Source organism: Dipodomys spectabilis, unplaced genomic scaffold (genome assembly GCF_019054845.1).
Source record: "Dipodomys spectabilis isolate Male_0828 unplaced genomic scaffold, ASM1905484v1 ptg000112l, whole genome shotgun sequence".
Lineage (NCBI taxonomy): Eukaryota > Metazoa > Chordata > Mammalia > Rodentia > Heteromyidae > Dipodomys > Dipodomys spectabilis.
Window position 1 is genome coordinate 3,143,723 of NW_024870789.1, and position 25,003 is coordinate 3,168,725.

General features: G+C 44.1%; 1 protein-coding gene and 1 long non-coding RNA gene across 5 annotated transcripts in view; both read right to left on the minus strand.

Annotated features, from left to right (window-relative positions):
- Positions 1 to 25,003, minus strand: part of Auts2 (activator of transcription and developmental regulator AUTS2) — an 834,018-nt gene that overhangs the window by 370,591 nt on the left and 438,424 nt on the right. The window lies entirely within an intron of this gene.
- Positions 5,097 to 6,786, minus strand: LOC122114889. Its single transcript, XR_006148656.1, has 2 exons — positions 6,657 to 6,786; positions 5,097 to 5,320 (listed from the first exon to the last, which is right to left on the minus strand). It is a non-coding gene; the product is annotated as an uncharacterized LOC122114889 (long non-coding RNA).

Here is a 25,003-nt window from a genome sequence, read left to right on the forward strand (position 1 = left end):
TGCAGTATTGGCTTGGGGCTGAGAAACCCCTTCCTGCTGTGGCACACTGGAAACTGGCTCACTATAGAGCCAGCTGCCCAGCAACAGTGGCTGGGAGCATGATGAGGATCAGCACCTTCAACCATAAAGGCTGTAGCTCAGGGGACCTGCAAGTCACAAGATCTTTCTAAGTAAGATTCTGTTTCTGCATTACTGTAACAAAATGCCAGAGCTAGGCTGCTCCATAAAGAAAGGAGTTTTGTTTTGCCCATCATGAGGAAACACCATGGAGCAGTCTCTGGTGAGGGTAATGGCAGATGGCATCATGGGGGGAGCGTAGATGGGTGTAAGAGAATGCAGCAGGCCACAGAGATCCATCTTCTCCAGAGAACTAATGGAGAGGTTCCAAGAGAATGATCTTAACTCTACCTGATGGCTGAACCTCAGTGAGCCAAGGACCCAACCCCCCCCCCCGACTTAGGGCCCACCTCTTTAAGGCTACCACCTCTCAACTTCCCTCCACTAGGAACCAAGCTCCCAACACATGAACCACTGCAGGGGAACTTAAGCCACATCCAAACCACAGCACTCACCCTCAACTTCAAGGAAATAAATACAAGGCACTCAGAAGAGGATGCTCAAGAGAAAAGCTGAACACCATACATAGTATCTCATTTAATACCTCACAGCTCTACTTACACCTATTTTAAAGTCAAATAAGACCCCAGTAAGCAATAGTTTGTGATTTTTTACACAGCCACATCTATCATCAAAATGACTCCCAGTCATGTAATTGGATGTGGAAATTGAACAGCAACTAGTCGAGGCTCCTGGAAAAAGGAAATACTTTTGGTTTTCTCCCACACAAGACCCTTTCCTTTTAAAGGAACTCTACACTCAAACTATTGCCTTGCCAAGTTCAGTGCCACAGACGGGGGTATGGCTTAGGACAGGAAAAATAAAAAGATATAACCCCAGATGTCCTCTTTCCATGTCTCCTATTCATCAAGCCTTGGTCACTAGATGCAACTCTTCCATTTCTGATGTCATCATTCCACTTCAGGTCATCTGACACTACTGACAGTGACCAGAGGGGCCTTCTCCTAAGAATGGTGGTGGCTCTCCTGCAACACAGACACCAAATCTGCAACATGATATTGACATTCCTTGCTTCCTTGCTTTCTGCAAAGGCTTTCATTAGAAATTCTCTTTTCACAGTAGGGTCTCACATTATGCCCGGGCTGTCCCACTGTGATCCTTCTACTTGTGCTTGTCCATGTCTCTGTGGATCACAGCCCCTAGCTAGTGCACCTAGCTAGGATTACAGGCACTCACCACTACACCCAGCCACTGATAGAGATGTCATCTAATGAATGTTTTTTTTTTTCCTTTTGGGCTGTTGCCCCTAATCTTGACCTGTCTAGTATCTAGAACTACAGTCTTGACCCTGTAGTTCAGCCCAATGCTTTCTCTTATCTGGTTATCACAGCTGAGAAATTCTTTCAGTTCTTGTTCGACTCCTTTGGTTTTTAGGCTACTTTGGTACCTTTGCTTTCATACAAATAGAGATAACATATCTAATCTTGTAGGCAGACAAACAGTTAATAAAAACTTCCATTATTCCCAGTGGCCAGCAAGTGATGGAACAACAGGGCACAACACTCAAACCTAGGAGACGGTCAGGGGGACCCATTCAAACTTCTCAAGAAAGCTGGCCAGTGTTTGGAACCCTCCCCTCCCCATTTGCCACACACATGCTTCACTGAACATGACCAGTCATTTTTCAAGTTCTATCTGGTGGGCTTAAATCTCAGATGTCCTTAGGTGATGTGATTGATTTCCATTTCTGTGATGGACCACATTCCTCCAGGAGGTCCTCAACCAGTACACCCTAGTCTCTTCTATGATGATGCACAAACTAAAGAGAATCCCTCCTCCTCCACTCCCATCCCGTGCCCCATGTGGCTGGTAACGCATCTGGTGTGTTGGCTGGGAAGTTAGGGCTGACGTATGTCTTTTTTCAACTTGGATTCAGCAAAAGCTGAGAATATTAGTCCTTGTTCCAAGAATAAGGAAAGACTTTTCATGCCCATGTATCTTTGTGCCTGGATTTCATACAGGAAATGACTCTCTGAGGTCCCTTGAGACTAGGTTACTGATGCTTCTGGAAAGCTTATCTGAGAGTGGAATGAGGAGAAATGCCTTCACAACTGATGGGCTTCCATGCTAAGTAGCCATAGCAAAATCACAAGTGCAGCCTTTAGATGCCAGTGCGGCATGTCCACCCAGAGGAGACCACAAACAGGTACTCATCGGATTCTTAATGACCATGGAGAAGAGAGAGCGTCAGGCCACCCAGGCTCACACCAGAACCATTGGTTTTGACAGACCAAATTATTTGCTATCACTGATGGATGGCTACTGGGCCATGGGTGCTACAGATTAATCCCACCATTCATTAGCAGTTCTAATTCATGACAGGCAATAAGTGCCACCCCCCCCCCCCAAAAAAGAAAAGAAAACATCATTCAGGATGTTTAAAATCTAATGGGGAAGAAAGATACACATAAATAACCAGAGTGCAAAGTATTAAAACGTTATTTTAAGAAGCATCTAATTGTCACATTTGGTGGTAGGTTTCCTGTCCTTCCATATTATGAGTTATAATTAAGATTTGTAGTTCTGATGTAGGAAGAGCTTATGTCAATAGAGAGTTGAAAGAAAGGAACCACTGGGATAAACCTGTGGAAGCTTCCAGCCAGTCACAAAGAAAGAAATGGAACATTGTAGATTTTTTTTTTTAAAAAAAGGACCTGCAGCTTCTTCAGGTGAGAGAAAGGGGCAGTAAATGGAATTTCTTCTTTGGTTTTAAGGCAGCCTTTGGACCAAAAGCAATGTGAAGAAGCCCAGAACCTTCAGATTTTGTCAAAACCCTGTCTAGTCTATAAGAAGAGTTCCTGCTAAGAAGCCTCCATTCAAATACTTATTAATTCACTCAAAAAGTATTGTGATGTAGCAGTAACTTGACCTGTGTGGTGTTACAGGGGCTTTCACCATGAAGTGGACCCTGAGATGGGGCCCAAGCTGGTATGATTCCATTTTGAGCTTTGTCTTTGTTTTAGGGATTTTAGACTTGATGGGCCAAGTTCCTGGAATGAAGCATCTGGTCCCCGCCCCTTAACAACCTAACCCATCCTTGATTGTTCAGTTAAAGATTGACTGACAAAACAGATAGGTTGTAATCTGGCTCAAACTGGCGACACCTCTTGCTTAAGGTAAACCCTGCCTTTTGCACATGCTTACAGTAAACTCTGCCTTTTGCCCACCAAAAGGTAGACCTCGCCTTACCCGCTAAATTTGTGTGCTATTTTAAATGAAGGTGATAGGCTGGTTTAAACAGCCATTATAGACAAACTGTAACCTTATTGGCCACCTGTGTATGGTCTGGTATGACTGTACAATCCTTTGTGTGTGTTACGACCCCATTGGTTACCTGCGTGTGACCAAGCTCAACCTCATGGATTTTGCCTTTAAAAAGAATGGGGGCCACTGGGGGTCACAGTATCAGCTCCCGAGCCTGTGCTGTGGTCAGTGTAGGAACCTTCTCAATAAAGTTGCTTCTTTGTTAACAACTTTGTTGCTGTGGCTCTGTCACTCCAGATGACTAGGTGGGCTTGCCTGCCTGAGTAGGAGTCTTCCTACTACAACCATGAACCAGAGGTGGGCAAGCCAACACATGTTCCCCCCCCCACACACACAGCAGCACAAACTGTTCATAAGCAAAAACAAACAGAAGACACTTTTCTGTAAAGACAGAATTTTAAATGATTTATTTAGATAATTGTTCTCACTTGAAACCGTTGGGAAATGCCTACCAGAGGCCTGGGAATCTATAGACTCACAGATTAAGTCCAAGATGGCTTTGAAACCTTTTTGACCCACTAGGAACCCAAACCTACTTATATACTGAAATCTGCTCAGCTGAGACCACCAGCCTCCTACCTACAAATGTAATTATAGCAGGTCTGAATGAACCAAATCTGCTTTTCAAGTAGATACAGGACCCAGCAGGGGGACACATCTTCCTGTTGGCTGATTCTGCCTGAATAGGGAGAAGATGGCCACTAACAATGTGTCCTGAGACCTGGGAAAGCCCTCTCTGACCCAGCACTACCACATGTGGACTAGTAGCATTCTTTTAGAGTCTTTGTAATGGGTCTCCAAAACTCTTGTAATAGAAATTGCCTACTTTGAAAAGGTCAGTGAATTAAGTCTTAACATCCACACGCCTCATCACCAAAGGAGCAAATTATTTACCAGGCTCTTGGGCAAACAGAGAGCAATAGCAAGGTAGGAAAGGAAATGGCAGAGTAGAGATTACAAACCATTGTTTTACAATAGGTAGTGGTCCACAAGGATAGGCAGGTCAGAAACGGAAAAGAAAACATAAAGGAAGAAAAAGGGAGCAAGAAAAAAGAAGAGAAAAAAGGGCATTTGTACCTGCAAAATCTCTTTGCCTAAGACAACCTCTGTTTCTAACCTCCTCCAGGGGGCTATTTAGAGAGAAATGGCCCAGTCAGGGTGCCATTTTCAGTTATTAAAGAAGCGCGCTGAGCCTCTGGCTCTGAGCAGCACTTGACCCAGAGGGTGATGGGCAGAGGCAGAGGAAAGGGAATTAACCAGATCCCCTGTGGCTCGAGTCTGCACACAGCAGGGCTGATAACCACGTCCCTCTCAGCATGGATTCCCCAGAGCAGCTCTTTGATTGCAGAAGCCACTGCTGTCCGGGGCTGAACTGCAGCAAAGGACAAGGGGCCAAAGCCATGAAGGGAGGGGGAAGCCAAGAGAGGTCCCCGGGAAGAAATGTAATAATTAACACATTTGTCACCTGGTGGTCTAGAGCCATAAACCAGTGATGATAAAATAGCAACAATGCTGGCATAATTATCCTCTCCCAACAACTGCCAAAGGAGTGGTGATTAATCGGTCTGGAGGTGCTTTTCTAAGCAAGCCCAGCCCCTGGGCCAGGGTAAAACCCACATGCCCACTTCCACCATGGAGGAACACACAGTTGACTTGAGGATTTTTTCCTCCTCATCTGAAGAAACATGAATAAATCACACATCATCAAGTTTATCATTTTTCTCCTCAGAGAAATATGAAATATTACAGATTCTCTCCAGTACATCAGCTTCTTCACACTCCATTAGCATGAAGGGACTATTTTTGATATAATTTATCAAGCCACTGGCCTCATTTCTCCCATTTCCTCCAAAGTGGAAACATGGTTGCAGCGGACTCAGCTTGTCCTGGCTCACCAGCAGCCGTGCTGCCCTCGGGGCTGGAGACAGAAGTGGGGGGACACAATTAGTGACAGATCACTAATCTGTGCCCCACCCACAAAAGGCTGAGAGGGACTAACCAAAAGAGACAGGAAGGGTGCGGTTTAAGTGCATCTCACAAGTTCTCACTGGGGTGAAAACATGGTCTCACATTTGTTTTTAAATGAGAATCTGTGTGTTTTGACCTACCACACTGCAACCATAATCTAGTAAAGAAGCTATAAGCACTTCATGAAAACTCTAAGAGATATGAAAACTAGAGAATATTAAAACATTTGCTCTCTTTACTGGTTCCTCTCACTGGAACTCCTGTCAGCAGGGCTGAGAACAACACAGTCTGCTCAGTTTCATATCATTGTTATTTTTGTTAGTGAGGCCCTACTATGCTCAACACGATTTCCAAGTGGCTCTGTGCATGACTAAGCTAATGTGCTCCAGTACAGGGCTGCAATTACACAAGAGACATAAGAGGTACATGGATAAGAAAAAAATTTCACTTGGATCTTGAAAACTGAGTACAATTTCAAAGTCTCAATGAGGTTTAAGATGGGAAAATTAGAATGTCTTAGAGCTGCATAACCTTGAATTCCAGGGTGGTGTCAGAGTGGGGGGGGAGATAGGGTTAGGAGATCTGCAAAGGTGCGGCTGGGATGGCCTCTGATGGGAAGGTGCAGCTGGATGGCCCCCAATGGGAGGGGGGGGAAAGGGTTGGGAGGTATGGCTAGAAGGGCTCCTGATGGGGAGCCACAGCGAGCCCTGGCACTACCATGGAGAACAGGAGCCACTGGATGATCTTAGTCATAGCACCAATGATAGAAACCATGGTCAACACTCTCACTGGAGACTAGCATGCTTTTAACTGTGAAGGACAACACAGGAATGGTAAATCAAGATCAGGAAGATATGTGAGAAGTCTCCTGAAGCAGAGTCTGCTGTGGACATCTTTAGAGCAGAGGTCTTGAAGCCCAGGACCCTGTTTCTATGTTTTGAGTCTGCTGCAATAATGCAGAAACAAGGGCAAGAAGACCTATAGAAGAATGTTTGTATAAGCATTATTTGAACTAGAGAAATAATCTAAATGCTCATAAACACAATGGTCACGTTATTAAAATAGCATACTTATAATGGAAGAGCCAAACATAACAACCTGCATTCCTCTCATAAATGACACCTTCAGTTAAAAAACTGTAAAAGCAGGCTGGTATGAGTGGCTCTTGCCTGCAGCCCTATCTATTCAGGAGGCTGAAAAAAAGGAGGAATTCAGTTCAAGGTCTACCCAGGCAAAAAGTTTACAAGATCTCTTCTCAACCCCCAGCTGGTCATAGTTGCTCCTACCTGCTATCCAAGCTACTTGGAGAGGCTGAGACAGTGAGGATTGCCATTCCAGTCCAATCTGGACAAAGTCCATGAAAGTCCATTTCAATGGAAGAAGCTGAAGGCAGTGACGCACAACTGTCATCCCTGCTACAGTAAAAAGCCTAAGATGGGTCAATCTCAGGTGCAGGTGCATGCGAGGCTGGGAAAATAACTGCTGCAAAACATGGCTGGGGGTGTGGCTTGCCTAGTAGTGTGAACCCCAGACTTCAAACCTCACTAGGGAAAAAAAAATGGCAAAGGTAATTAAATCTTATGATATATTTTCTAACACATTAAGAAACCACATACTATTCACTGGTTATACACCTGAAGAGTCTATGAAGAAAAGCACAACTGAAATCTAGAACTGTGGTTCTAGGTCATAACCTGGGAAGAGGAGACCATGAGGAGGGCATCAAGGTAAGGATTGCACAGATGGTCATGAGGTCATTCTTCCCAACTTTATTTAACTGTAAAATGTAAAAGATGAAGACTCACTCAGAGAGTAGTCAGAGGCATCTTTGGGGTAACCACTTTAAGAAAATGGACAAGTTACTAATCATTATGAGGTCATTCTTCCCAACTTTATTTAACAGTAAAATGTAAAAGATGAAGAATCACTCAGAGATTAGTCAGCGGCATCTTTGGGGTAAACACTTTAAGTAAATGGACAAGTTACTAATCATTAAAGCAGACTGAGGAAGAGCAGTCAAAGAGGAGACCTCAGAGCCAGAGACATCCCGGGGGAGGAAACCCAGCAGGCCACAGGGCTCAAGAGGTGTCAGGATATGGCTGCAATGTGTGCACCTGGGCCCTACTGGGCAGGAAGACCACCTGAGATGAAGAGGGACTGAAGGGCTGGCAAGAAGGCAGTGGAAGGGGTGGAGACAAAGTTAAAGAGAGGGCCAGGGTGGGAATGGGAGGGGGTAACTGCAATGGAAAACAAATGGAACCCTGGTTGGAAGCCTTCTAACCCCCAAAACACAGAGAACACAGCAACAGCTAGCCCTGGAAAAGACCGAGGGTGTAGGTATGTGTTTTCTTTTCAGAAAATTCCAAAGTTGGCAATAAAATTCACTCCCCTACCTTCCTTCTGAAGGAACAGAATTTTGTACTCTGCCCATTTTTCTCCAAATGATAAAAAGTATTTTCTTCCATTTTAGGACTGAATTGGGACAGGATAGCTCGGGAAGTAATTCAAAGCAAAATAAGAACAACATGCCAGCCTCTCATATTTTTCTTTGTACAGAAATGCAATAGGGTAACTTATTTTTGAAAATCTGAAGTTTATTAGGCTGGTATTTATTTTGGTTTCCCTGGAGGGTACAATTATGCGTTAGAAAGACCTGTGGCTGGAAGACTTTCACAATAAACTATTTCTCTGCTTACCACATGTACCAGGAGGAGCAAAGAAAGTCTCCTTTGTGCAGATTTTTGCTGAGATGACTCCTCTCTTCTGTCGGCAGCTGCATTTATTCTGGCATGACTCTGACCACTAGCTACACCACAGAGTGGCAGTCCGCGGGGATTTCACAAAAGGTTCATGGTGAGCCCCGATCTCAAAGGGCCTGAGAGAAGGAATCAAATACCACCCTGAAAGCTTCTCTTACAACCAACACATTCATCGCAGCACTGGCCATGAAGGGCTGGCCAGACTGGCGGTGAGCTGGGAGGGGCTGGCCTCAGGGCCCTACGCCCTCCCCAGACCAGAAAACCTACACTACGCTTTGACATCAACTTTCACAAGAAACAGCCCTTGTTCTGGTAAACTTTTGGCTCCCATCCCTGCTTCTTGAGAACCCCACTTCGCAAGTTGAGTGCATGGGCCATGCTTCCCTCTTTCTCAGAGGTTTACAGAAAATGTTCCCCAAGTCCTCGTGTGATAAACATAACCCAAATGGGCAGGGAGGTCAGACTCGGGTGTGAGCAGGGGGTATGGCTGGCCATACCTGCAAAGCTGTGACATGCAGGTGTTAAGGCAAGAAGAGAAAAGCACTAGGCAACATATCTGGATAATCATGGCTTCCCTAGAGAGCTTCCCCCTCTTATTCCATGAGTATAACTAGTCCAAGAAAGAAATGGTTTGCATTTGTTTTTTCTCAGAGCTGCATCTGTGAAAATGTGCAGTCCGTGCAGGCATGCATAGGCCCCAATCTGGCTGGGAACAAGCAACCAGTAGCCACCAAGGCTCGAGTTCCAGGCAGCTCTGAGACATAAATGGCTGCAGGGTGATGAGGGCTGGCGAGAGGGGCCTGCATTCCAGCGACTCCAGCGAAGCCTGGGATGCCCAGCTGAGCCAGAGGTGAGGCCAAGGCAAATAGTGGAGAAAAGATCAACTAGGAAAGTGAGAGCCCAAGATGCCTAGCCCATAAAAGCTCAGGCATAAACAGCATGGAGACAGACTTCCTCCTGTGTCTCCCTGGCTGTCACATGTGCCCACTGGCTGCCAAGACATCCCAAGTGACACCCACAGATGATGGCACACAACAGTGGAGATTCAACAGGACTCTGTATTCCATATTTCTAGCCTAATATACATTTCAGCTATTCATCCATGCAACAAGAAAAAAGAAACTTTCCAGTGAAATCCCTTATTGTAATGGGACGTTGTGCGTGATGCCCACAGCGGTGCAGGGAACTGAGGGCACCAACTCCCTCTGGGTCTTGGAGGCTCACAGACAGATTGTTCTAAAGAAGAGATTTACTTTTAATTGTTACCCCAATGGTCCTGCTGTTCACATCTCTCTCAAAGTGTTCCCTGCTCTCTATGCAGGGGGTAGGGACCCCAGAGGGACACTCACCCTTCAGGGGGGCAAAGAGACAAGTGTTAGGAGTCCAGAACTCACAGGAAAGCTAACTTTCTAACAATAAAAGGTGAAAAGAAGAATGATGCTAATTGTAAAAGATTGACTAATTGGCCAGAACATATCAGCAACTCCTTGAGGAAACTCTAAAACTAGAGAAGAGGCCATTCCAATACCTAGCAAGTAGACAACTCAGAGCGAAAACAGAAATCTCTACCAGGGGTGGGAAGTGTGCAGAAAGCCTGCATCTTTTGTGTGGTGGAATTGTGGCATGTCTTGGAAAGGACAGCCCTTTCTATTGACCCCAGAGTCTGGTGTGAGGGGTCTGGTCTCCATCCTATTCTTTAGCACTAGCTGCTTAGCTTGAGTTAAAGGCTTCATCTTTCTGGAAATCAAGTTCCTCTTCATCAAATATGGGCTATCTAATCTACCAGGGAAAGCTGTGTTGAGAACAGATGACACAGTTGGTTTTTGTGTGTGTCAGTACTGGGGCCTGATCTCTGGACCTTGTGCTTTTGCTTTGTTTATTCTGCTCAAGATTGGCACTCTACCATCTGACCTATACCTCTACTTCCATGACACAGTACAATGAAACCCTTCTCACCAAATGCCAAAGACCATGGTGAAATACATAAACTTGGACCACCACATCCACGACCACCACATGACCCACCCAAGACGCGGCTGGTGCCCTGCCTACGCCAATAGAGTCACATGACCAGAGACATAAGCCTTAGTTTTTCTAAGTCTGTTTCCTCACTGGAAAACAGAGAACCTTGTTGATGGGTAGATTTGGGGAGTCTTTGAGTGATTACCTATACACACTTACAGAAGCACCCAGCACCTAGTCAAAATCAGTGGCCATTTGCTGCAGTGGTAATTCTATTTACTAGCAGACAGAATGCCTCCACTGAAATCCTGACAGAGCAAAGCAGGGGGGACAGAGAGGGAGGGCACAGGCTGAGTCCCATGAAAACCCTGATATGTGGAGGACATTTTGTCTCAGCTATGCTAAGTGAAGCTTTTCAATTTTATAATTGTGCCTAGTCAAGTTGTATTCACCTTTAATGAAGTGATACAATGATCTATGGAAGAAATGTACTTATTAACAAGCAACTTCCCAAGTATGGCACCTGAGATCCGAATGAATTCAAGCTGACTTCCCTGAGTCTCATTTTTGCACCCACCTTTGGGTTGGAGCAAACTGCACTCTAGTGTCAGAGCCCCCGGTCAGGCAAGACCTTGCCCTGTGAAGGACAGAATTGTGCTTGTCCGACCCCATGCTCAAAGGCCAGAATGCAGCGAGTACTTCACACCACACTTCTGAGAGCAAGCATGCTGCTAGGGAAATGTTCCCCAGGACACAGTAAGTAACACCCAGCACCTTATTACAGCTAACAAAGATCCAAGCTTTACCTTGTTGGTCAAACATGGGCAAAGGCTGAACAGAGGCAGCGACGCAGAAGTCCAAGCCTAGAATGCCACTTCCTCTTCACAGCCCTGCTGAGAAAATCAGCAACAGCAGTGTGGAGAGGCAAAATCATTGCTGCTTCACAAAAGAAGAAATCAAACATTAAAGAGCTAGAATTTCCCCGCAGTTAGGCACTCTTGAATAAGTGCCACCTGCAGTTTTTGCCATGTGAGCAGTGAATATTTCAGGCCCTGTTTCCTCCCCACCCTGCATGGCAGAGAACGGATGCTCACACCTCCAAAGTTTGCTCCAACCCCAAAGTCCAAACCAAATACCAACCCCCTGGGAAGCCCTATAAATCCTTATACTACAGGTTAGCGGGAGTCAGCACCACCATGCAAGAGGTGGTGTGGAAAAGCAGGTGCTGCTCCCACCTTCATGACCCCTGATCCCCTCGGTTTAGAAGCCTCGGAGGCTCCATTTTCTGTCTGCAAGCAGTGTCAGGGACCAGGTCTGTGAACTACGTCAGAGTCGCTCGCTATCACTTGCCAGTCAACCTGGCCTGGCTTTTCTAATCACTAAACTGCAGACGTGTTAATAAAGACGACCATGCAGTTCTCCTCCAGTGAACTTTGGCAGGCAATCGCTCTATCTAATAAGAATATAGCCAGGCAAATAGTTTATAGTGTTGAGAGATATTAAAATCGGCAAAAAATGCACAGGGGGAGAAGGCATTAGATATACATATTCCAAGTTATTAAAAAGTGAAAAAAACATAACGGTGAGATTAATGTTACAGAACCAGTGTGCACCTCTAGAAATGAAGGGTTTAGGCTATATGAAATACCTCCTGTGCGCACGGATGCACGATGGCTGTTGGAAGAACCTGTGTGCAGAATCTGAATGAGTGATAGGCTGCAAGCACCAAATGAAATTCAAGGAGAAAATAAAATTTCCCTTGAAAGAACATTCTTTAATTATGAAGAAGGGTGTCTGGGATTACCCTACAGAAATCCTGCAAATCCTCCTTCCTTACTCCTGGTGAAATGACAGCTACCTGGAAGGCCATTTTTTCCTGCCTTGCTCTCTGGTCCAGAGACACAAAAGGATGGAGATAGAGAGGAGAGGAGAGAGGAGCGACACACACACACACACACAGAAACATCGGCCAAGGGCCTCCCACAAAATGCCAGAGGATAGAGGCAGAGAGGGTTGCTTCATTGTCCTCACGGCCTCCAATTCCGCTCGTACCATGTGCGCAGATCACAGCAGGTTTAGGAATGGCAAGGGAATGAGAAGGTTTGGAGGGGAAGATGGACTCCTGGCATATTGCAGAGAGTCTCAGAGCAGACAGGGATTCAGCACTCATGTGACCCCTGAAATGCAGGAAGAAATGGAGTCCTCTGTCTTCAAAATCTCTGACCAAGAAGAAAGGGGAAAAACTACCAAAAAAAAAAAACTTGTTTATAATAAAGACTACATTCTGTAGCAATTTCCTAGATTCCTGGGGTTAGAAATCTAGATTGCCAATGGATAAGTGAGCCTTAAAATCACATCCCTGCTGACAAAAATTCATTTCTTATAACCGTCTCCATTTACCGGAATGCTGGATCTTTCCCATGGGGAAGGAACAAATGAAAATGTTATTTCTCTGCTCATGAACTCATACCTTTCTGTCTGCTTTTCACTGTTGGCAATTTCATTCTCCTCCAAATTTGACTAAAGCCCGTGACCTGAGGGAAATAATGTCTATATAATAATCTTCTGAAACTCTAATTCTGAGTCATGTTTTTTTGGATGTTGCCGCGCAGTTTATGAAAATTGCACTCAGCTATGAAATGTAAGCGATGTGATGTGTCTGCCTAACATAATCATTTGCCGGGGAACATGTTGCCAATACTAATGAAAAGGGGCTCCCACAAAGGCCCTGAGAGCCAGTTAATGGCCACAATGGCCCAGCGGTCGCCCACCCCAGAGCGGCCCCTCTGTGCTGCTCAGAAGAGAGCTGCAAAGGGGACAGTCAGGTGGGAAGGTAGAGGGAGAGGATGGGCAAAACACCACTATGGCAACCCTTCCCGATCCCTGCCTACCTGGAGTCCCTCACACACCAAGGCCTGTGAGTGTCACCGTAACAGGCAATCTGTCTTGTTCTGATTGTCATTTTAAAGCAAACCTCACAGGTAGGATGGGCGCAGTTGTGTTTTAAGTCAGGTGAGCCATGGCAGTATAAGTAATGAACACTTCTCCATGAGGTTTGCAGATAACTACAGTACATGCACCTACAAGGCTGAAATTTAATCCATCTGTCAGTCAATTTACCATTCCCAAATGGACTAAGGGCCATTATTTTACTTCTCTGTAAGCCATTTCAATCCATTCAAAGTGTGAGCAAGAGAATAAAATAAACAAGGTATAAAGACAACCTGCCTTAGAGTAAGCCCCACCTTTGATGAAGAGCTTGGATCTGTGGTGGGTGACAGCTGTTCACTTAACCTTCCTACCAAAGAACAAACCAATGGCACGGAACCTCAAAACCTATACTTAGTTCTCATACTGCCTTTTGCAAAACAGTGGGGAAAGTGTTTTTTATAAATATGAAGCTTCATTATTTCATTTTCCCTCCCCTCTTCTGATTCCAGCAAAATGAGAATTTTTATGGTTTCCAATTTTCAGCAAGTATTGCCATAATTGTATTTGGATCTTGAGGCTATTTTGGGGAAGAAGTGATGATGGAAAGAAAGTAGTTGGTGAAGTTTTGTAAGCAGCCACACCTCTGGAGCCAGCACATGCTAAAACCATCTAGAAAGCTGCACTAACAAAATAACCGGCAAGCACTGCGATCAAACACTCACTACAAAGATTATGCCATATATTGAACTGATTGGTGTTTAAATGAATCCTTTTGTTTCTCACTACATACATTTTATAAAAACGGTGCATTTTGTAGTCATGTGCCTCTCAGTTTTAAAAAATCACAATCAAAGCATTAAGCTCATGACTATGAATCTCCCCTTGGCTATCCAAGGGTCCAGGATCTTAGGCTGCAGTCTGGGCATTACATAGGTATTTCCAAGAACACAATCAGTGGCACAGCTCTGGAACAGCTCTCCAAATTTTGGAGTTCTCCAGGAAGAAATGATCTCTTTTCCCTAAGTAATTCTTATTTTAAAAAGTTATACACAGGCAAAGGAACAAAGGAAGGAAAAGTGAGCAAATACAGTCATTACATCCAATGTACACTATGTAAAAAAAAAGTGAACTACATAGGGACAGGAGGGGAAAAATGGGGAGAATAAAGGATGGAATGACATTGACCAAGAAGCACTGTACTCATATACTTACTTATGGAATTGTAACCTCTTTGTACTACTCCTTAATAATAACTTATAAAATCCTATGATGTATTTGTAAGGTGAAACATACACACTGAACACACTGAGAAAATTCTTCTGAAATAATACCAATGGAAGTATAAAAACAAAAAATTCCAGAAAACAAATTACAAATAGGCTAGCCATGTTTGCTGCATAGAGTCATCTAAATGATAGAAACAAACCAAACAAATGGGGGGATGTGGTTGCTGGGGGTGAAGGTGGTGGTGAGGTGAGGTGTTGCTCAGGTCTTCTGCGGGTATCCTAGTTTGAGGTGACTTGACCATCAATTCCCGAGCACAGGGTCAGCAACTCTGCACCACGATGGGTCCAGCCTCCCTAAAGTTCTGGTAGTGTCTGTGTTTCATCCACCCTGGGGTTCTGCCAGGAGTGAACTGGGGATGAACCCTTTCTTCAGTGAAGAGACCCTCTTGTCATTATGTGGCTAAGCTATATTTCTGGTATCCTTGTTGTTCCAAAGTTTACTTTTTCTACCACTTCCCCAATTTCCTGTTCATCATGGTTTACACAATGTGTTTTAACATCGTTACATCCCTAAGGTGAAAATGTGTTTTTGTAAACACACAAAATTAGGCTTTGCTTTCTATCCAATCTTATAAACTCTCCTTAATTGGCTACTTACATTTAATAGTCGTCAATAGGGATGAGTCCAGCTACCATTATACTTTAAAAGAATTTTCATCTGTTTCTTTTTCCTGCCTTCTTTTGTATTAATTGACTATTTTTAATGATTTCATTTTATCTCTTTTATTGGCTTGTTAAGTACATTTTGCTTTATCTTTTTCACCAACGGCTACTGTAGGGTTTATAGCAGACATTTCTAACTTAAAGTCTGCCTTGAAATTTTATCTTTCTGCTTTACACATAACAGAAAACTTACCACAGGACATTTCCATTTCCTTCTTGTTATCCATTGTGCTACTGTTGCCAGAATTTTACTTTGACAGACATTGCAAACCCCGCAATATATGATTATTATTTTTCTTCACATCAGAACCAGATAGTGAATAGTAAGCTTTGTAAGCTATATATGGTCTCTGTTGTATGTTGATTGCTTTGAAGGTTTTCCCCAAGGTTTTTCTTCAAATCCTTAAAATAAAACCATTCTTGGCTTATGAATGGCATGGAAACAAGCCAGTGGCTGGATTTTGCTGACAAGTATTTTTTCAAACCTTCCTCTAGTCTCTTTTCCAAATATTAAAAGAGGAAAATGGCTTTTACATTTATCTACATTTTTATATTTCAAGTGTCCTTCCTTCCTCGGTATAAAATGATATATTCTACGTAGCAGTCTATTTCTATTGCCTGAAGAGATTTAAAAAAAAAACATTTCTTACAGTTCTTGTCTGCTATCAAAAAGTTCTCTTGGTGCTGGGTGCTGCGGCTCATTCCTGTAATACTTGTTGCTTGGCAGGGGGGGAGAGGGAGGACCGGATGTCAAGGCTACTCCCCCTACCATTTCAACAGAAAAGGCTAGGCATGATGGTGAACATCTATTAGCCAAGCTGAGGCAGAATTGTAAGTAAAACTGACATCCAAGTCAGTACTGGCAAAAGAAGGAAGGAAAATAACCCAAGCAAAAAGGAGTGGAGCATTTATAGCCCAGGGGTAGAGTGTGTGGAAAGTGGAAAGCCCTGAATCCAAACCCTAGTACCACCCATCAAAAGAAAAACGTTCTTTTAGATATTTATCTGATGAGGTTTTAACTTTGCCTTCCTTTTTGAGGTATTTTTCCTAAATGTACAGTTCTAGATGGAAGGTATTCTTTTTGTTCTAAGGATTTTACTCCATTGTCTCCCAGATTACATAATTAACAACATAGAGTCTGCTGAGCACAAAAATTTATATTTCTCTGCATGTAGTATTTCCTGTTTCTCTCAGAAGTCCCGAGCGGAGCACTCTGGTTTTCAGCAGTTTGACCTCAATGTGCATGAGGGTGCTTATCTCTGTACCTATCCTAACTGTTGCCATCTGTGGTTTGATGCCCTTCATTCTGGAAAATTCTCAGCCACTTCCTCTTCAAGTACTTCTACTCTTTCTTTCTCTCTTCAAATACATGAGCCTCTTGGACAATCTCCCACAGCAATGCTGTTTTGCTCCTCTGTTGGTGGTTTCAGTTTAAAAGGTTTCTGTCATTTGTCTGATTCAAAACCCCTCATTCTCCACCTTCCCCCCACTGAGAAATCCACAGAAAGTTTTTCATCAATGCCTACGTTTCTATTAACCCTCACAGTTTCTACCTCTATATGGAAGCTCCTCACCAATGCAGTCACATGGGTCACCTCGTCCATCAGACCTCTTATTAAGGTATCTCAGGCATTCCAAAATCCCTATCTAGTGTTTGTATGCCTGGTTTTGGTGACTGATTTACCTCTTGACAGAATTTAGCCCATTTTTCTCTAGTTTGTAACTGTCTCAGAATTGTTTTTCTAGAGTTTGTATGGAAAAGAAAGTGAAGTAAATAAATTACTGCTGGGAAATGAGTAACTGCTTTCCAAGCTGGCAAGGGTGAGGACACTTAAATGAATCCAATGAGTAGGTGTGTGTGTGTGTGTGTGTGTGTGTGTGTGTGTGTGTGTGTGTGTGTGTGTGTGTGTGTGTGTGTGTGTGTGTGTGTGTGTGTGTGTGTGTGTGTGTGTGTGTGTGTGTGTGTGTGTGTGTGTGTCCCCCATGTGAACTGTATTGACCTGGTGCCAGCACCGGCAGTCCAGAGGATTCAAAGCAGAGGCGACCGCAGTCTAATACTGAGGGACAGATAATAAAAAAACCAACCAGTGAAGAAACATTCTATAAAATACTTGACCAGCATTCATCAAAAAGAAAAGAATCTGAGAAACAGAATGGCTGGGGAGTCAGAGGAATACACAACTTAGTGCCTCTGGCATAAAACAGAAAAGGACATGAATTGAAAACTAAAGTTAGTACATAGAAGTACCTATGTTACTTCACAGCAGTACAAGGTCCTTAGTTGTTGTAATTGTATCATATTAATGTAAGATATTAATCTAGTAGGGAAACCAAGTAGGGTGTTATCAGATAACTCTACTCTTTCATAACTCTTCTGCAAATGTAAAAGTGTCCAGAAACAAAAATTGATTTGTAAAGACATGCCATAGAGTTTTCCAGTGCTTGTCATCCACCCTCAACTACTGCAGGACTGGCCTTTGGTGCTGCCTGTTTTCCTCCAGCACCAGGCTGCTTCTCTTTCTTAAGCTTCAAAGTCTGCTGTGGAGCACAAGCTCCCCTGGTCTATGGGCCTCCTCTTTCTCCTCCCAGCTCAGCCTTTGCCTGGCCCTGTGGCACTTCTGCCTCTCCCACAGCTGCTTTCTTAGATGCAAGGTTGATGGAATATCTAGGGCATGGCAAAGTTTTCTGTTTCTCTGCCAGAGGTAGCACCTCTGCTTTCTATCAGTGTGGAACCCTGACACAGTGATCTGTCTTGATGGCAGATGGTTTCCTGGTTTCGCTTCATAGCAGAGGAAATTTCAAGTTCGTTCTTCACAGCAGTGTCACTGCTCAGGAACAGAAGGACAGATACACTTCTTGTCCAGAATTCTATCCCACAGATTATTTTTAAATTAAAACTTGTCTTTCAAAACAACTGGCATTGATCAAGATATATTGTAAAAACAACTGACATAGATCAAATATTGTATTCATAAATTGTTTTGCTAAATAGTTACTCCTTTGTACAACTACTAAAATAAAAAGGAAACAAACAAAAACAACTGTCCTCAACTTAGTGAGATCTCACTGGAGGCTTCAGACCTCAGGGAGCACTTGTTCCTTTCTTGGAAGGAAGAGAATGAGAGAAGAGAACTTCAGCTATAGGCAAGATAACACATTTAGGGAACCCCTCAACAACCCCAACAATATATTTCTTTGACAGGCAAATCTGCCTTTGTAATTCCTTTTGGAAAATTTTGTATAAAAAAAAAAATTACACCACGAGGCCACTGGATGTCACTGCAGGTTTATGGAGTAGTGCCCACTGGGGCTTAAACTGGGCTATAAATAAAGAGACTCTTAAAGCACTCCAAAGGGGCTGGCAAGGAAGTTGTCACGCTCTGAGGATTTATGGGTCTAACACAGATGCACTGGCGATACAAAATATGCCAGCGATAATGTCTTCTTTCCGCAAATCCTTGACTGGAACAGCTTGAAGTAAAGGTGGGAACAAATGATGTAAGGCTAGCAGATCTCGTAACAGCCTAGCATAGGAATAAAACCCTGCCAATCAAAGCAGAGGATAAAGATGGTGAATGAAAGTCAACACTAAAAAGCCAACAATAATAATAAAAAGTAATAATAATTAAAGAACATCAATCAAAGATGAGATAGATCCCCTAAAAAATCCATAGTTCACCCTAAGAAATAAGATGACATACCATATTTAATCTGTCATGGTGGCTGCATTACCTACCAGGCTCATAGAAGCCTTAGAATTTTCAGTGGGGAAAAAAAAAAAGGGAACAAACTGGGAAAGATTCATTAAACAAGCACAGCAAATTAAACAGGAAATGCCAGGCGTCCCCATGGGGAAAGTCAGATGCTTGATGTTACCTGTCCTCTTCATAACAGTGCTCTATGCCCAAAGAAGTCATTGTTAGAAGACTCAAAAAACTAACACCAAAAACAAAAACCTGGCACTTTTGCCTTCAAGAAAAAAGAAGGGAGATTTAAATCAAAACAAAAGCCTAATTCCCACAGAACTAGAACTCCATGGGGTTTGTCTCAGTATCATTATATCAGAAATGCACAAGTCCTGTTTCCACATTGATTAATTCCAGCGGAGAGTGGAAATTTGCATGCAATTTACAATCATTCCCTTCCACAAATGTCTTCATTTAGTTGTATTTTGAGCTTGGCATGACAAGATTATTGCAAATCACAGCTCTATCAAAGAAGAACCTTCTTTTTAAAAGAAAGTCACAGTTTTATTAGAAATACTGCAAAAGGCAATGGCAGGCTCAGGAAGAAGAACCAGTTTGTAGTCAATTCATTATTCTTCAACCTGCCAGTGTCAGCCCTGGAGGAAGGCTGCTTTACCAATGTCTCCATATGATGCTGATAGCCATGAGTGGTCAAGTCATGACATACTGTAAGTGGAAAGCTAGTGAGCTGACATCATGGGGAAAAAGAACTGATGACCTCCTTTTCCAAGCATCTCCTAGCCAGCCATCACAGAAAAGCTCTAGAAGGCTAAGTGAGTAATTTGAGAATCACTTCATGAATTAGGATGTATTCTCCTCATGAGTGCTGGAGAGCGTGGACTCTGTAAAGTGGTCAAATCACGAACAAAGCCCTTTCTTATGGCAAGAAGAACTGGTGTCTTTCGTAAACCAAGAGTTCATCAGAACCATACCTTTAGTGAACAGGCAGCTACCTGCTCTCTCAGCAGCCTCAGCAGCCTCACAGTCTTGCACTGAATGGAACAGATGTCCTTGCCCTGTAAATATTTCACCAGTAGAGTACTGTAAAAGTTGTTAAACCTCCAGTATGCACACGAGAGTATAGATAACTGAGCAATTGTACATAAAGATGCTGCTGAAGAGTCACATGTAAAAAAATCTCTTTTTTGTTAATAAAGATGGCAAAGATCAATTAAATAATCACCTGACAAATTGTTGCTTTACAGAAAGCCAGAGCAGTGGAGATGTTCCTGCAGACGTCCACTCAAGACCACAGGTTGGCTGGAAGGGGAGGTTACAGGAGAGACTGCAACCACGTGACATAACCTCCACCCCAATAGGAAGACAACAAAAGTTTGTTTTGAATGAGCATCAGACAGGCATACTACGTATTAGCAGTGCTTAATGAAAACTGCAAAGTGCCTAGAAGATACATGGTTTAAAAACATCACTGGCAACCCATACGCTATTCTTTCAGATACGGAACAGCCTGACTTGCTCGTGTCATGGTTTGGATCTGAAATGTCCCTCAAACACTCATGAACTGAAGGCATGATTCTGAAAGCAGCCAAGTTGAGAATGTGCCTGGAGAGATGCTGGGATCATGAGCTAAACTCATCAGTAGTAGTTTGAGATCAACAGACAGTTTACAAGTAAACTCAACATGGAGTTAAACGCAACAATCCATTGAGGAGTTCAGAACTGAAGGGGTGTGTTAGAGGCAGGGCCCAAACCTTGTCTTTGGATCTTTCTTCCCTTCCCCTCTCTCTGTCACTTTGCTCTCTATCATCCTGAGAAGGTTTGCTCTTCCATGTACTTGATATTCAGGGGGCCCAGGAACCACTGACACCGTGAACCAAGATGAATCTCTCCTCCTTAAGATGACTTTCTCAAGTATTTTGTAACAGGCAATCGAAAGCTGTAAGCCAGTAGGTTATGTGGCTCTTTGAAATTTTATATAAACCAAGTATCTAAACATCCCCAGTACTCTCCTACATGGTGGTTGGAAAGCAGATATGCTCTAATGAAAGCCCATCCTCTGTCTGTACTGACAGGCTTCTACTCTGCATACTGCCTCCTGTGTGTGGTTGCCAGAATACAACACCAATGTGCTGGCCCTCAAAGGCCCACTGTTTCCCGGAGTTCCTTCTGAGTTTCATCTCCTCTTTGAGCCATTGTGCTATATTGGAAACAAAAATTCAGAGGTGGAGTCACAGGTACTTCATTGTCTCATACTGAGGTCTCGCCACCATGTTGCAAGACCCACAAACTGTGACTGAAGGGGTCACAGGAACTAGCAGAGAGAACGATGACTATTTCAAGCACATGGAAAGACACCATGGTATCCCCAAACATCCCACCGTTGCCAGCCTGGGCCATGTGCCCTTCAAATGGCCTTAAGCTCATGGGAGGGCATAGATGTATTCTAAGAGCACTGTGGAATCATCAACGTTCTGAGAGGAGATGATTAAAGCAAGATGCAGGTTTATGCTACCGCAAAAGCAATCAGAGGAGAGCAGAGCAGTAAATAAAAAAGAAAGCTGTTTATCCAGAGTTTTCTAAAATTACACTGTGGTCCAAAGGAATATGTAATATGCCTGCACTAATAATAATGAGAGGAGTATATCATGGATGATGAGATTTATGTATTTATTGCTGCTCACTCTGTCAGCTCTATAGTCCTGTAGGTAAATCACGCACAAAGCAAGACTATCAAAGCCCAGCACTTGTTCTAATCATCACATCTTTTTTCTTGAATACAGGGAAATCAGAGGCACCACTGTACAGAAGTGACCCGGTGTGCTGCCTGTGGCTGTGCGCCCACACTCACAGACCCATGGGGTCTTTCCTTACAATCCCTAGGCCTCTTGAAAATCCCCATTCCCAACACCAAACGCCATGGACCAGTGGCAGGCTTGAGACCTGAGCATGTGCTCAGAATCTCAAACTGACACAGCTCACTGGAGGGAAAGTTTAGGGTGATTCTTCGCTTTATTGGACAAGGCCACCCCTGGTAGTGACTGTTGAGGGCTCTCTCTGTAGATCCCCTCTGTGACTCAATGACTAAGTCTGCTCTAGTCTACACTCCAAGTATCCTCACAACTGCCTCACTTCTCTCAACACACCTTCACTATAGTCATTTTGTCTGGAATGTTCCATCACTAGTCTTCTACATGGTACCTGAAACACACATCTCAATCCCCCTCCTGAAGTCCTTCAGGAACTCCGACCTCCACACTCTTTCTCTACAGAATACAAACCCAGTTAGGCCCCTGGAGACCTGCCCCTTTCCAGTCTCATTCCTGTCATTCCCAAGCATTCCAAAAATGCCAGCTTGTTCCTGACAGCACAAGGCCCTTCCATTGGTGCTTGCTCTGTAGTGTTGCATGGGTGCAGCCCCATTCCAAGATCCCTGGGGATCTTCCTGACAGGCTACCATCTTCGCACCATTGCAGTTTGCATCCAGGTTTCCTCCCCTCTCCTCATGAGGCGACAACCCTCTAAGGAAGTGTCTCTCAGATGAGGTGGGGTTCCACCAGGTGTCACTTTGTCCTTTCTGCAGTCACTTTGAACATTTCAATTTTAGGACACATCCTAAAGGAGGCACCTTCATCTACCTATCCTCACATTGTGAGACGTTTTTGACAGAAAAGTGAAGAACCAGGAAAGAAGAAAAAGAGAGCCTGAGAGCATACAAAGGAAAATGCCAGAGAATGAGCAAGGTACAAGTGATAAAAGCTGACAGCAAATAGAAATAATTCAACAAAGAAAAGAAAATACCAAGAAATGGCAAAATGTTAGTGAGCAGTAAGGAAAACAAAAAGACTGATTAAATTAAAATGTTCATTTGACTTGCTGTTTTTCAAAATGGCAGGAAGGCCCTCTGGTTAGGCAGGAATATCACCTGAGAAGCCGTTCTCCACGAACACAGAGACAATACAGTGATAGGGACAGGGACTTACATGGAAGCAGGGAGTTGTGCGGATGGAGTCATGAGCATCCTCCACTGCTCAACGGCCAGGCACTGCACAGGAGAGCCACTTGTTATGGAGGCTTCTTTCTGACCTCACCTAAAGCCCAAAGGCTGAACTCAGGACCTCTAGGGCTCTGAGCCCACTAGAGATTTTGTCCTCATACTTGAGCCTGGAGAAGAGCGCTCCTCCCTGCAGCCTGCTGCTGCCCCACCTGCCCAGACTCATGCTCCAATTCCCCAAAGACAGCTCACTGGGAAACAACTGCTTTGGCTGCAAGTGGATAGACACAGGTGGCAGTGGCAGCTGCAAGTAATTTAGCTCACATGGCACTGCCACAGCTCCTGGACTCTATGGACTCTATGCCAACAGGGAGAGGAGTGTAGAAGGAGGCAGGCAGAAGAAAGGAAAGGCAGAATGACTGTGCAGGGTGGTAGGTGCTATGGGGCAGCATCTTTCAGAAGCAGCTCACTGAGGTTATATGTTCACTATTCTGCCAAAGGTCCAGAAGAGGCTGTGGACAGTGATGACCAGGCCAGGCATTAGGTCAGCAATGCCTACCTGGGCAGACATGTCCCTAATGAGCCTGGCAGACAGTGGTGGGGTAACATGGAGGACTGAGTTCCTGAGGATCTGAGCCTTGATAAGCTCTGTGCTCACCAGCCTGCTCCTGGAGAGGGGACAGCTGGAAAAGCCACAGAGAAGGGGGCTGGGAACAGGGGTAAGCCACCACTCATGGAGGCTTCTCTGTAAGTGTCATTTTTCTCCTTCTAAAGAACAAAATTCTCTGATGGCCAAACTAAGAAAGGCAAAAGGGCCCTTCAAAGGCTCTGCTCGTGAATCTGCTGGATGCCATAATCAGAGTAAGGAAGAGGCTCTTGATAAGATTTTCTTCTCACCTCTCCTCCTATTCCCACTCTGAGACACTAAGGCACTTTTCACCCCAAATCAAGTTGTCCTCTGTGCTCAGGCCATGGCTTTGCTCTATGCGCTGCAAAAAGCCAAATGGGGCTGGCTCTGTGAGTTGTGCTGGCACAGTGGTGTCACGGACACAGGCCCCTGTCCAACAGCCCTGGGCCAGGGGTATTCCAGGGTTCTCTCCTATAATGAGGCATCTGCTGGGGAAGATCAAAAGCCAGAGCCTGCCTGCCGTGCTGTCCGCTGCTCCCTCACCAGACCTTGAGCCAGATCCCCAGAGCCCCTCATCCATCAAACAGATGATGCTACAATTTGATCCAGCAAAGCAATTATCGACTCCACGCTTGCAGTGGGAGTGGGAAGACAGCGGCCAGCCGATGCCAGCCGAGATGAATGCACCGTTTCACTTGGAGACCACCCAGGTGGTCTCACGCCACATGGGTTCTGCTTGTTACCACCTTCTCTCCTCCAGATGCCATGCGCCAAATGCAGAGTTCCCATGGCACCAGGCCCAGGGTAATTTTTTTCCACAACCTTCAGTTGGCCAGATGTGGGCTGTTCAATGAGGGACAGAAGGCAGACAGAGTCTGAGCTAGTCCCCCAGAAGAAAACTGCTAGATCCTGTTAAGATTATAGCATCCTGATGAAGAATTAAGAAGGTTTATCTTGCCTCATTATCTCCTTAAATACAGAGGCTTTCTGAAATCACCAAGTCTAGATTTCACTCAATACCATCTTGAAGGCAAACAAATACTCAAAGACTTTTCTTGATACAGATGGACCTTTACACAAGCCAAAGCCCTACTTTGCTTATTGTATCTGGTTAATGCCTCATGGAAATGTGAAACTCAAGTCAAAGGAAGGAATTATTTTTCCCTTTTCCACTTCCATTTTGCTGGCAAACCCAACCTTCAAGTTCTCTAAAACCTGCAGAAATTGCTCCTCTGATAGACACTTTTCTTCAGGAAATGACATAGTGACATAGGTAAAAGGTGATTTGGATAGACTGCTGTGTCACAAATTGTCAGGATCTGATTTAGAGACCTTGCTTTTGTCAAGAAAGACAGTTGGATATCTGCTTTAAAGAAGTACTGGGAATATTTTCATCAAAGGTCTGAATTGAAAAGCAGTGGGAGGTAAATATCTGAAAAGCTGCCAAGAAAGACTGCTGGATCTGTGCAATTACCATTAAGGAGGACAGCGGTGTGCGATGAAGTAATTCAATCTGGTGGCCTTCACTGTATCAGACGGCCATTGTGAGCTTGCACACGGAAGGCTGCTGGAAGAAATGCTGGCTCTTTGGTATGCATCATCTTCCCCTTAATTCTATAAAACAGTATAGATTTGCTTCATAAAGCCCAATTGTGTATCTTGAAATACCTAACAAAGGACCATGAGATATTGCTCTGGTGAAAATA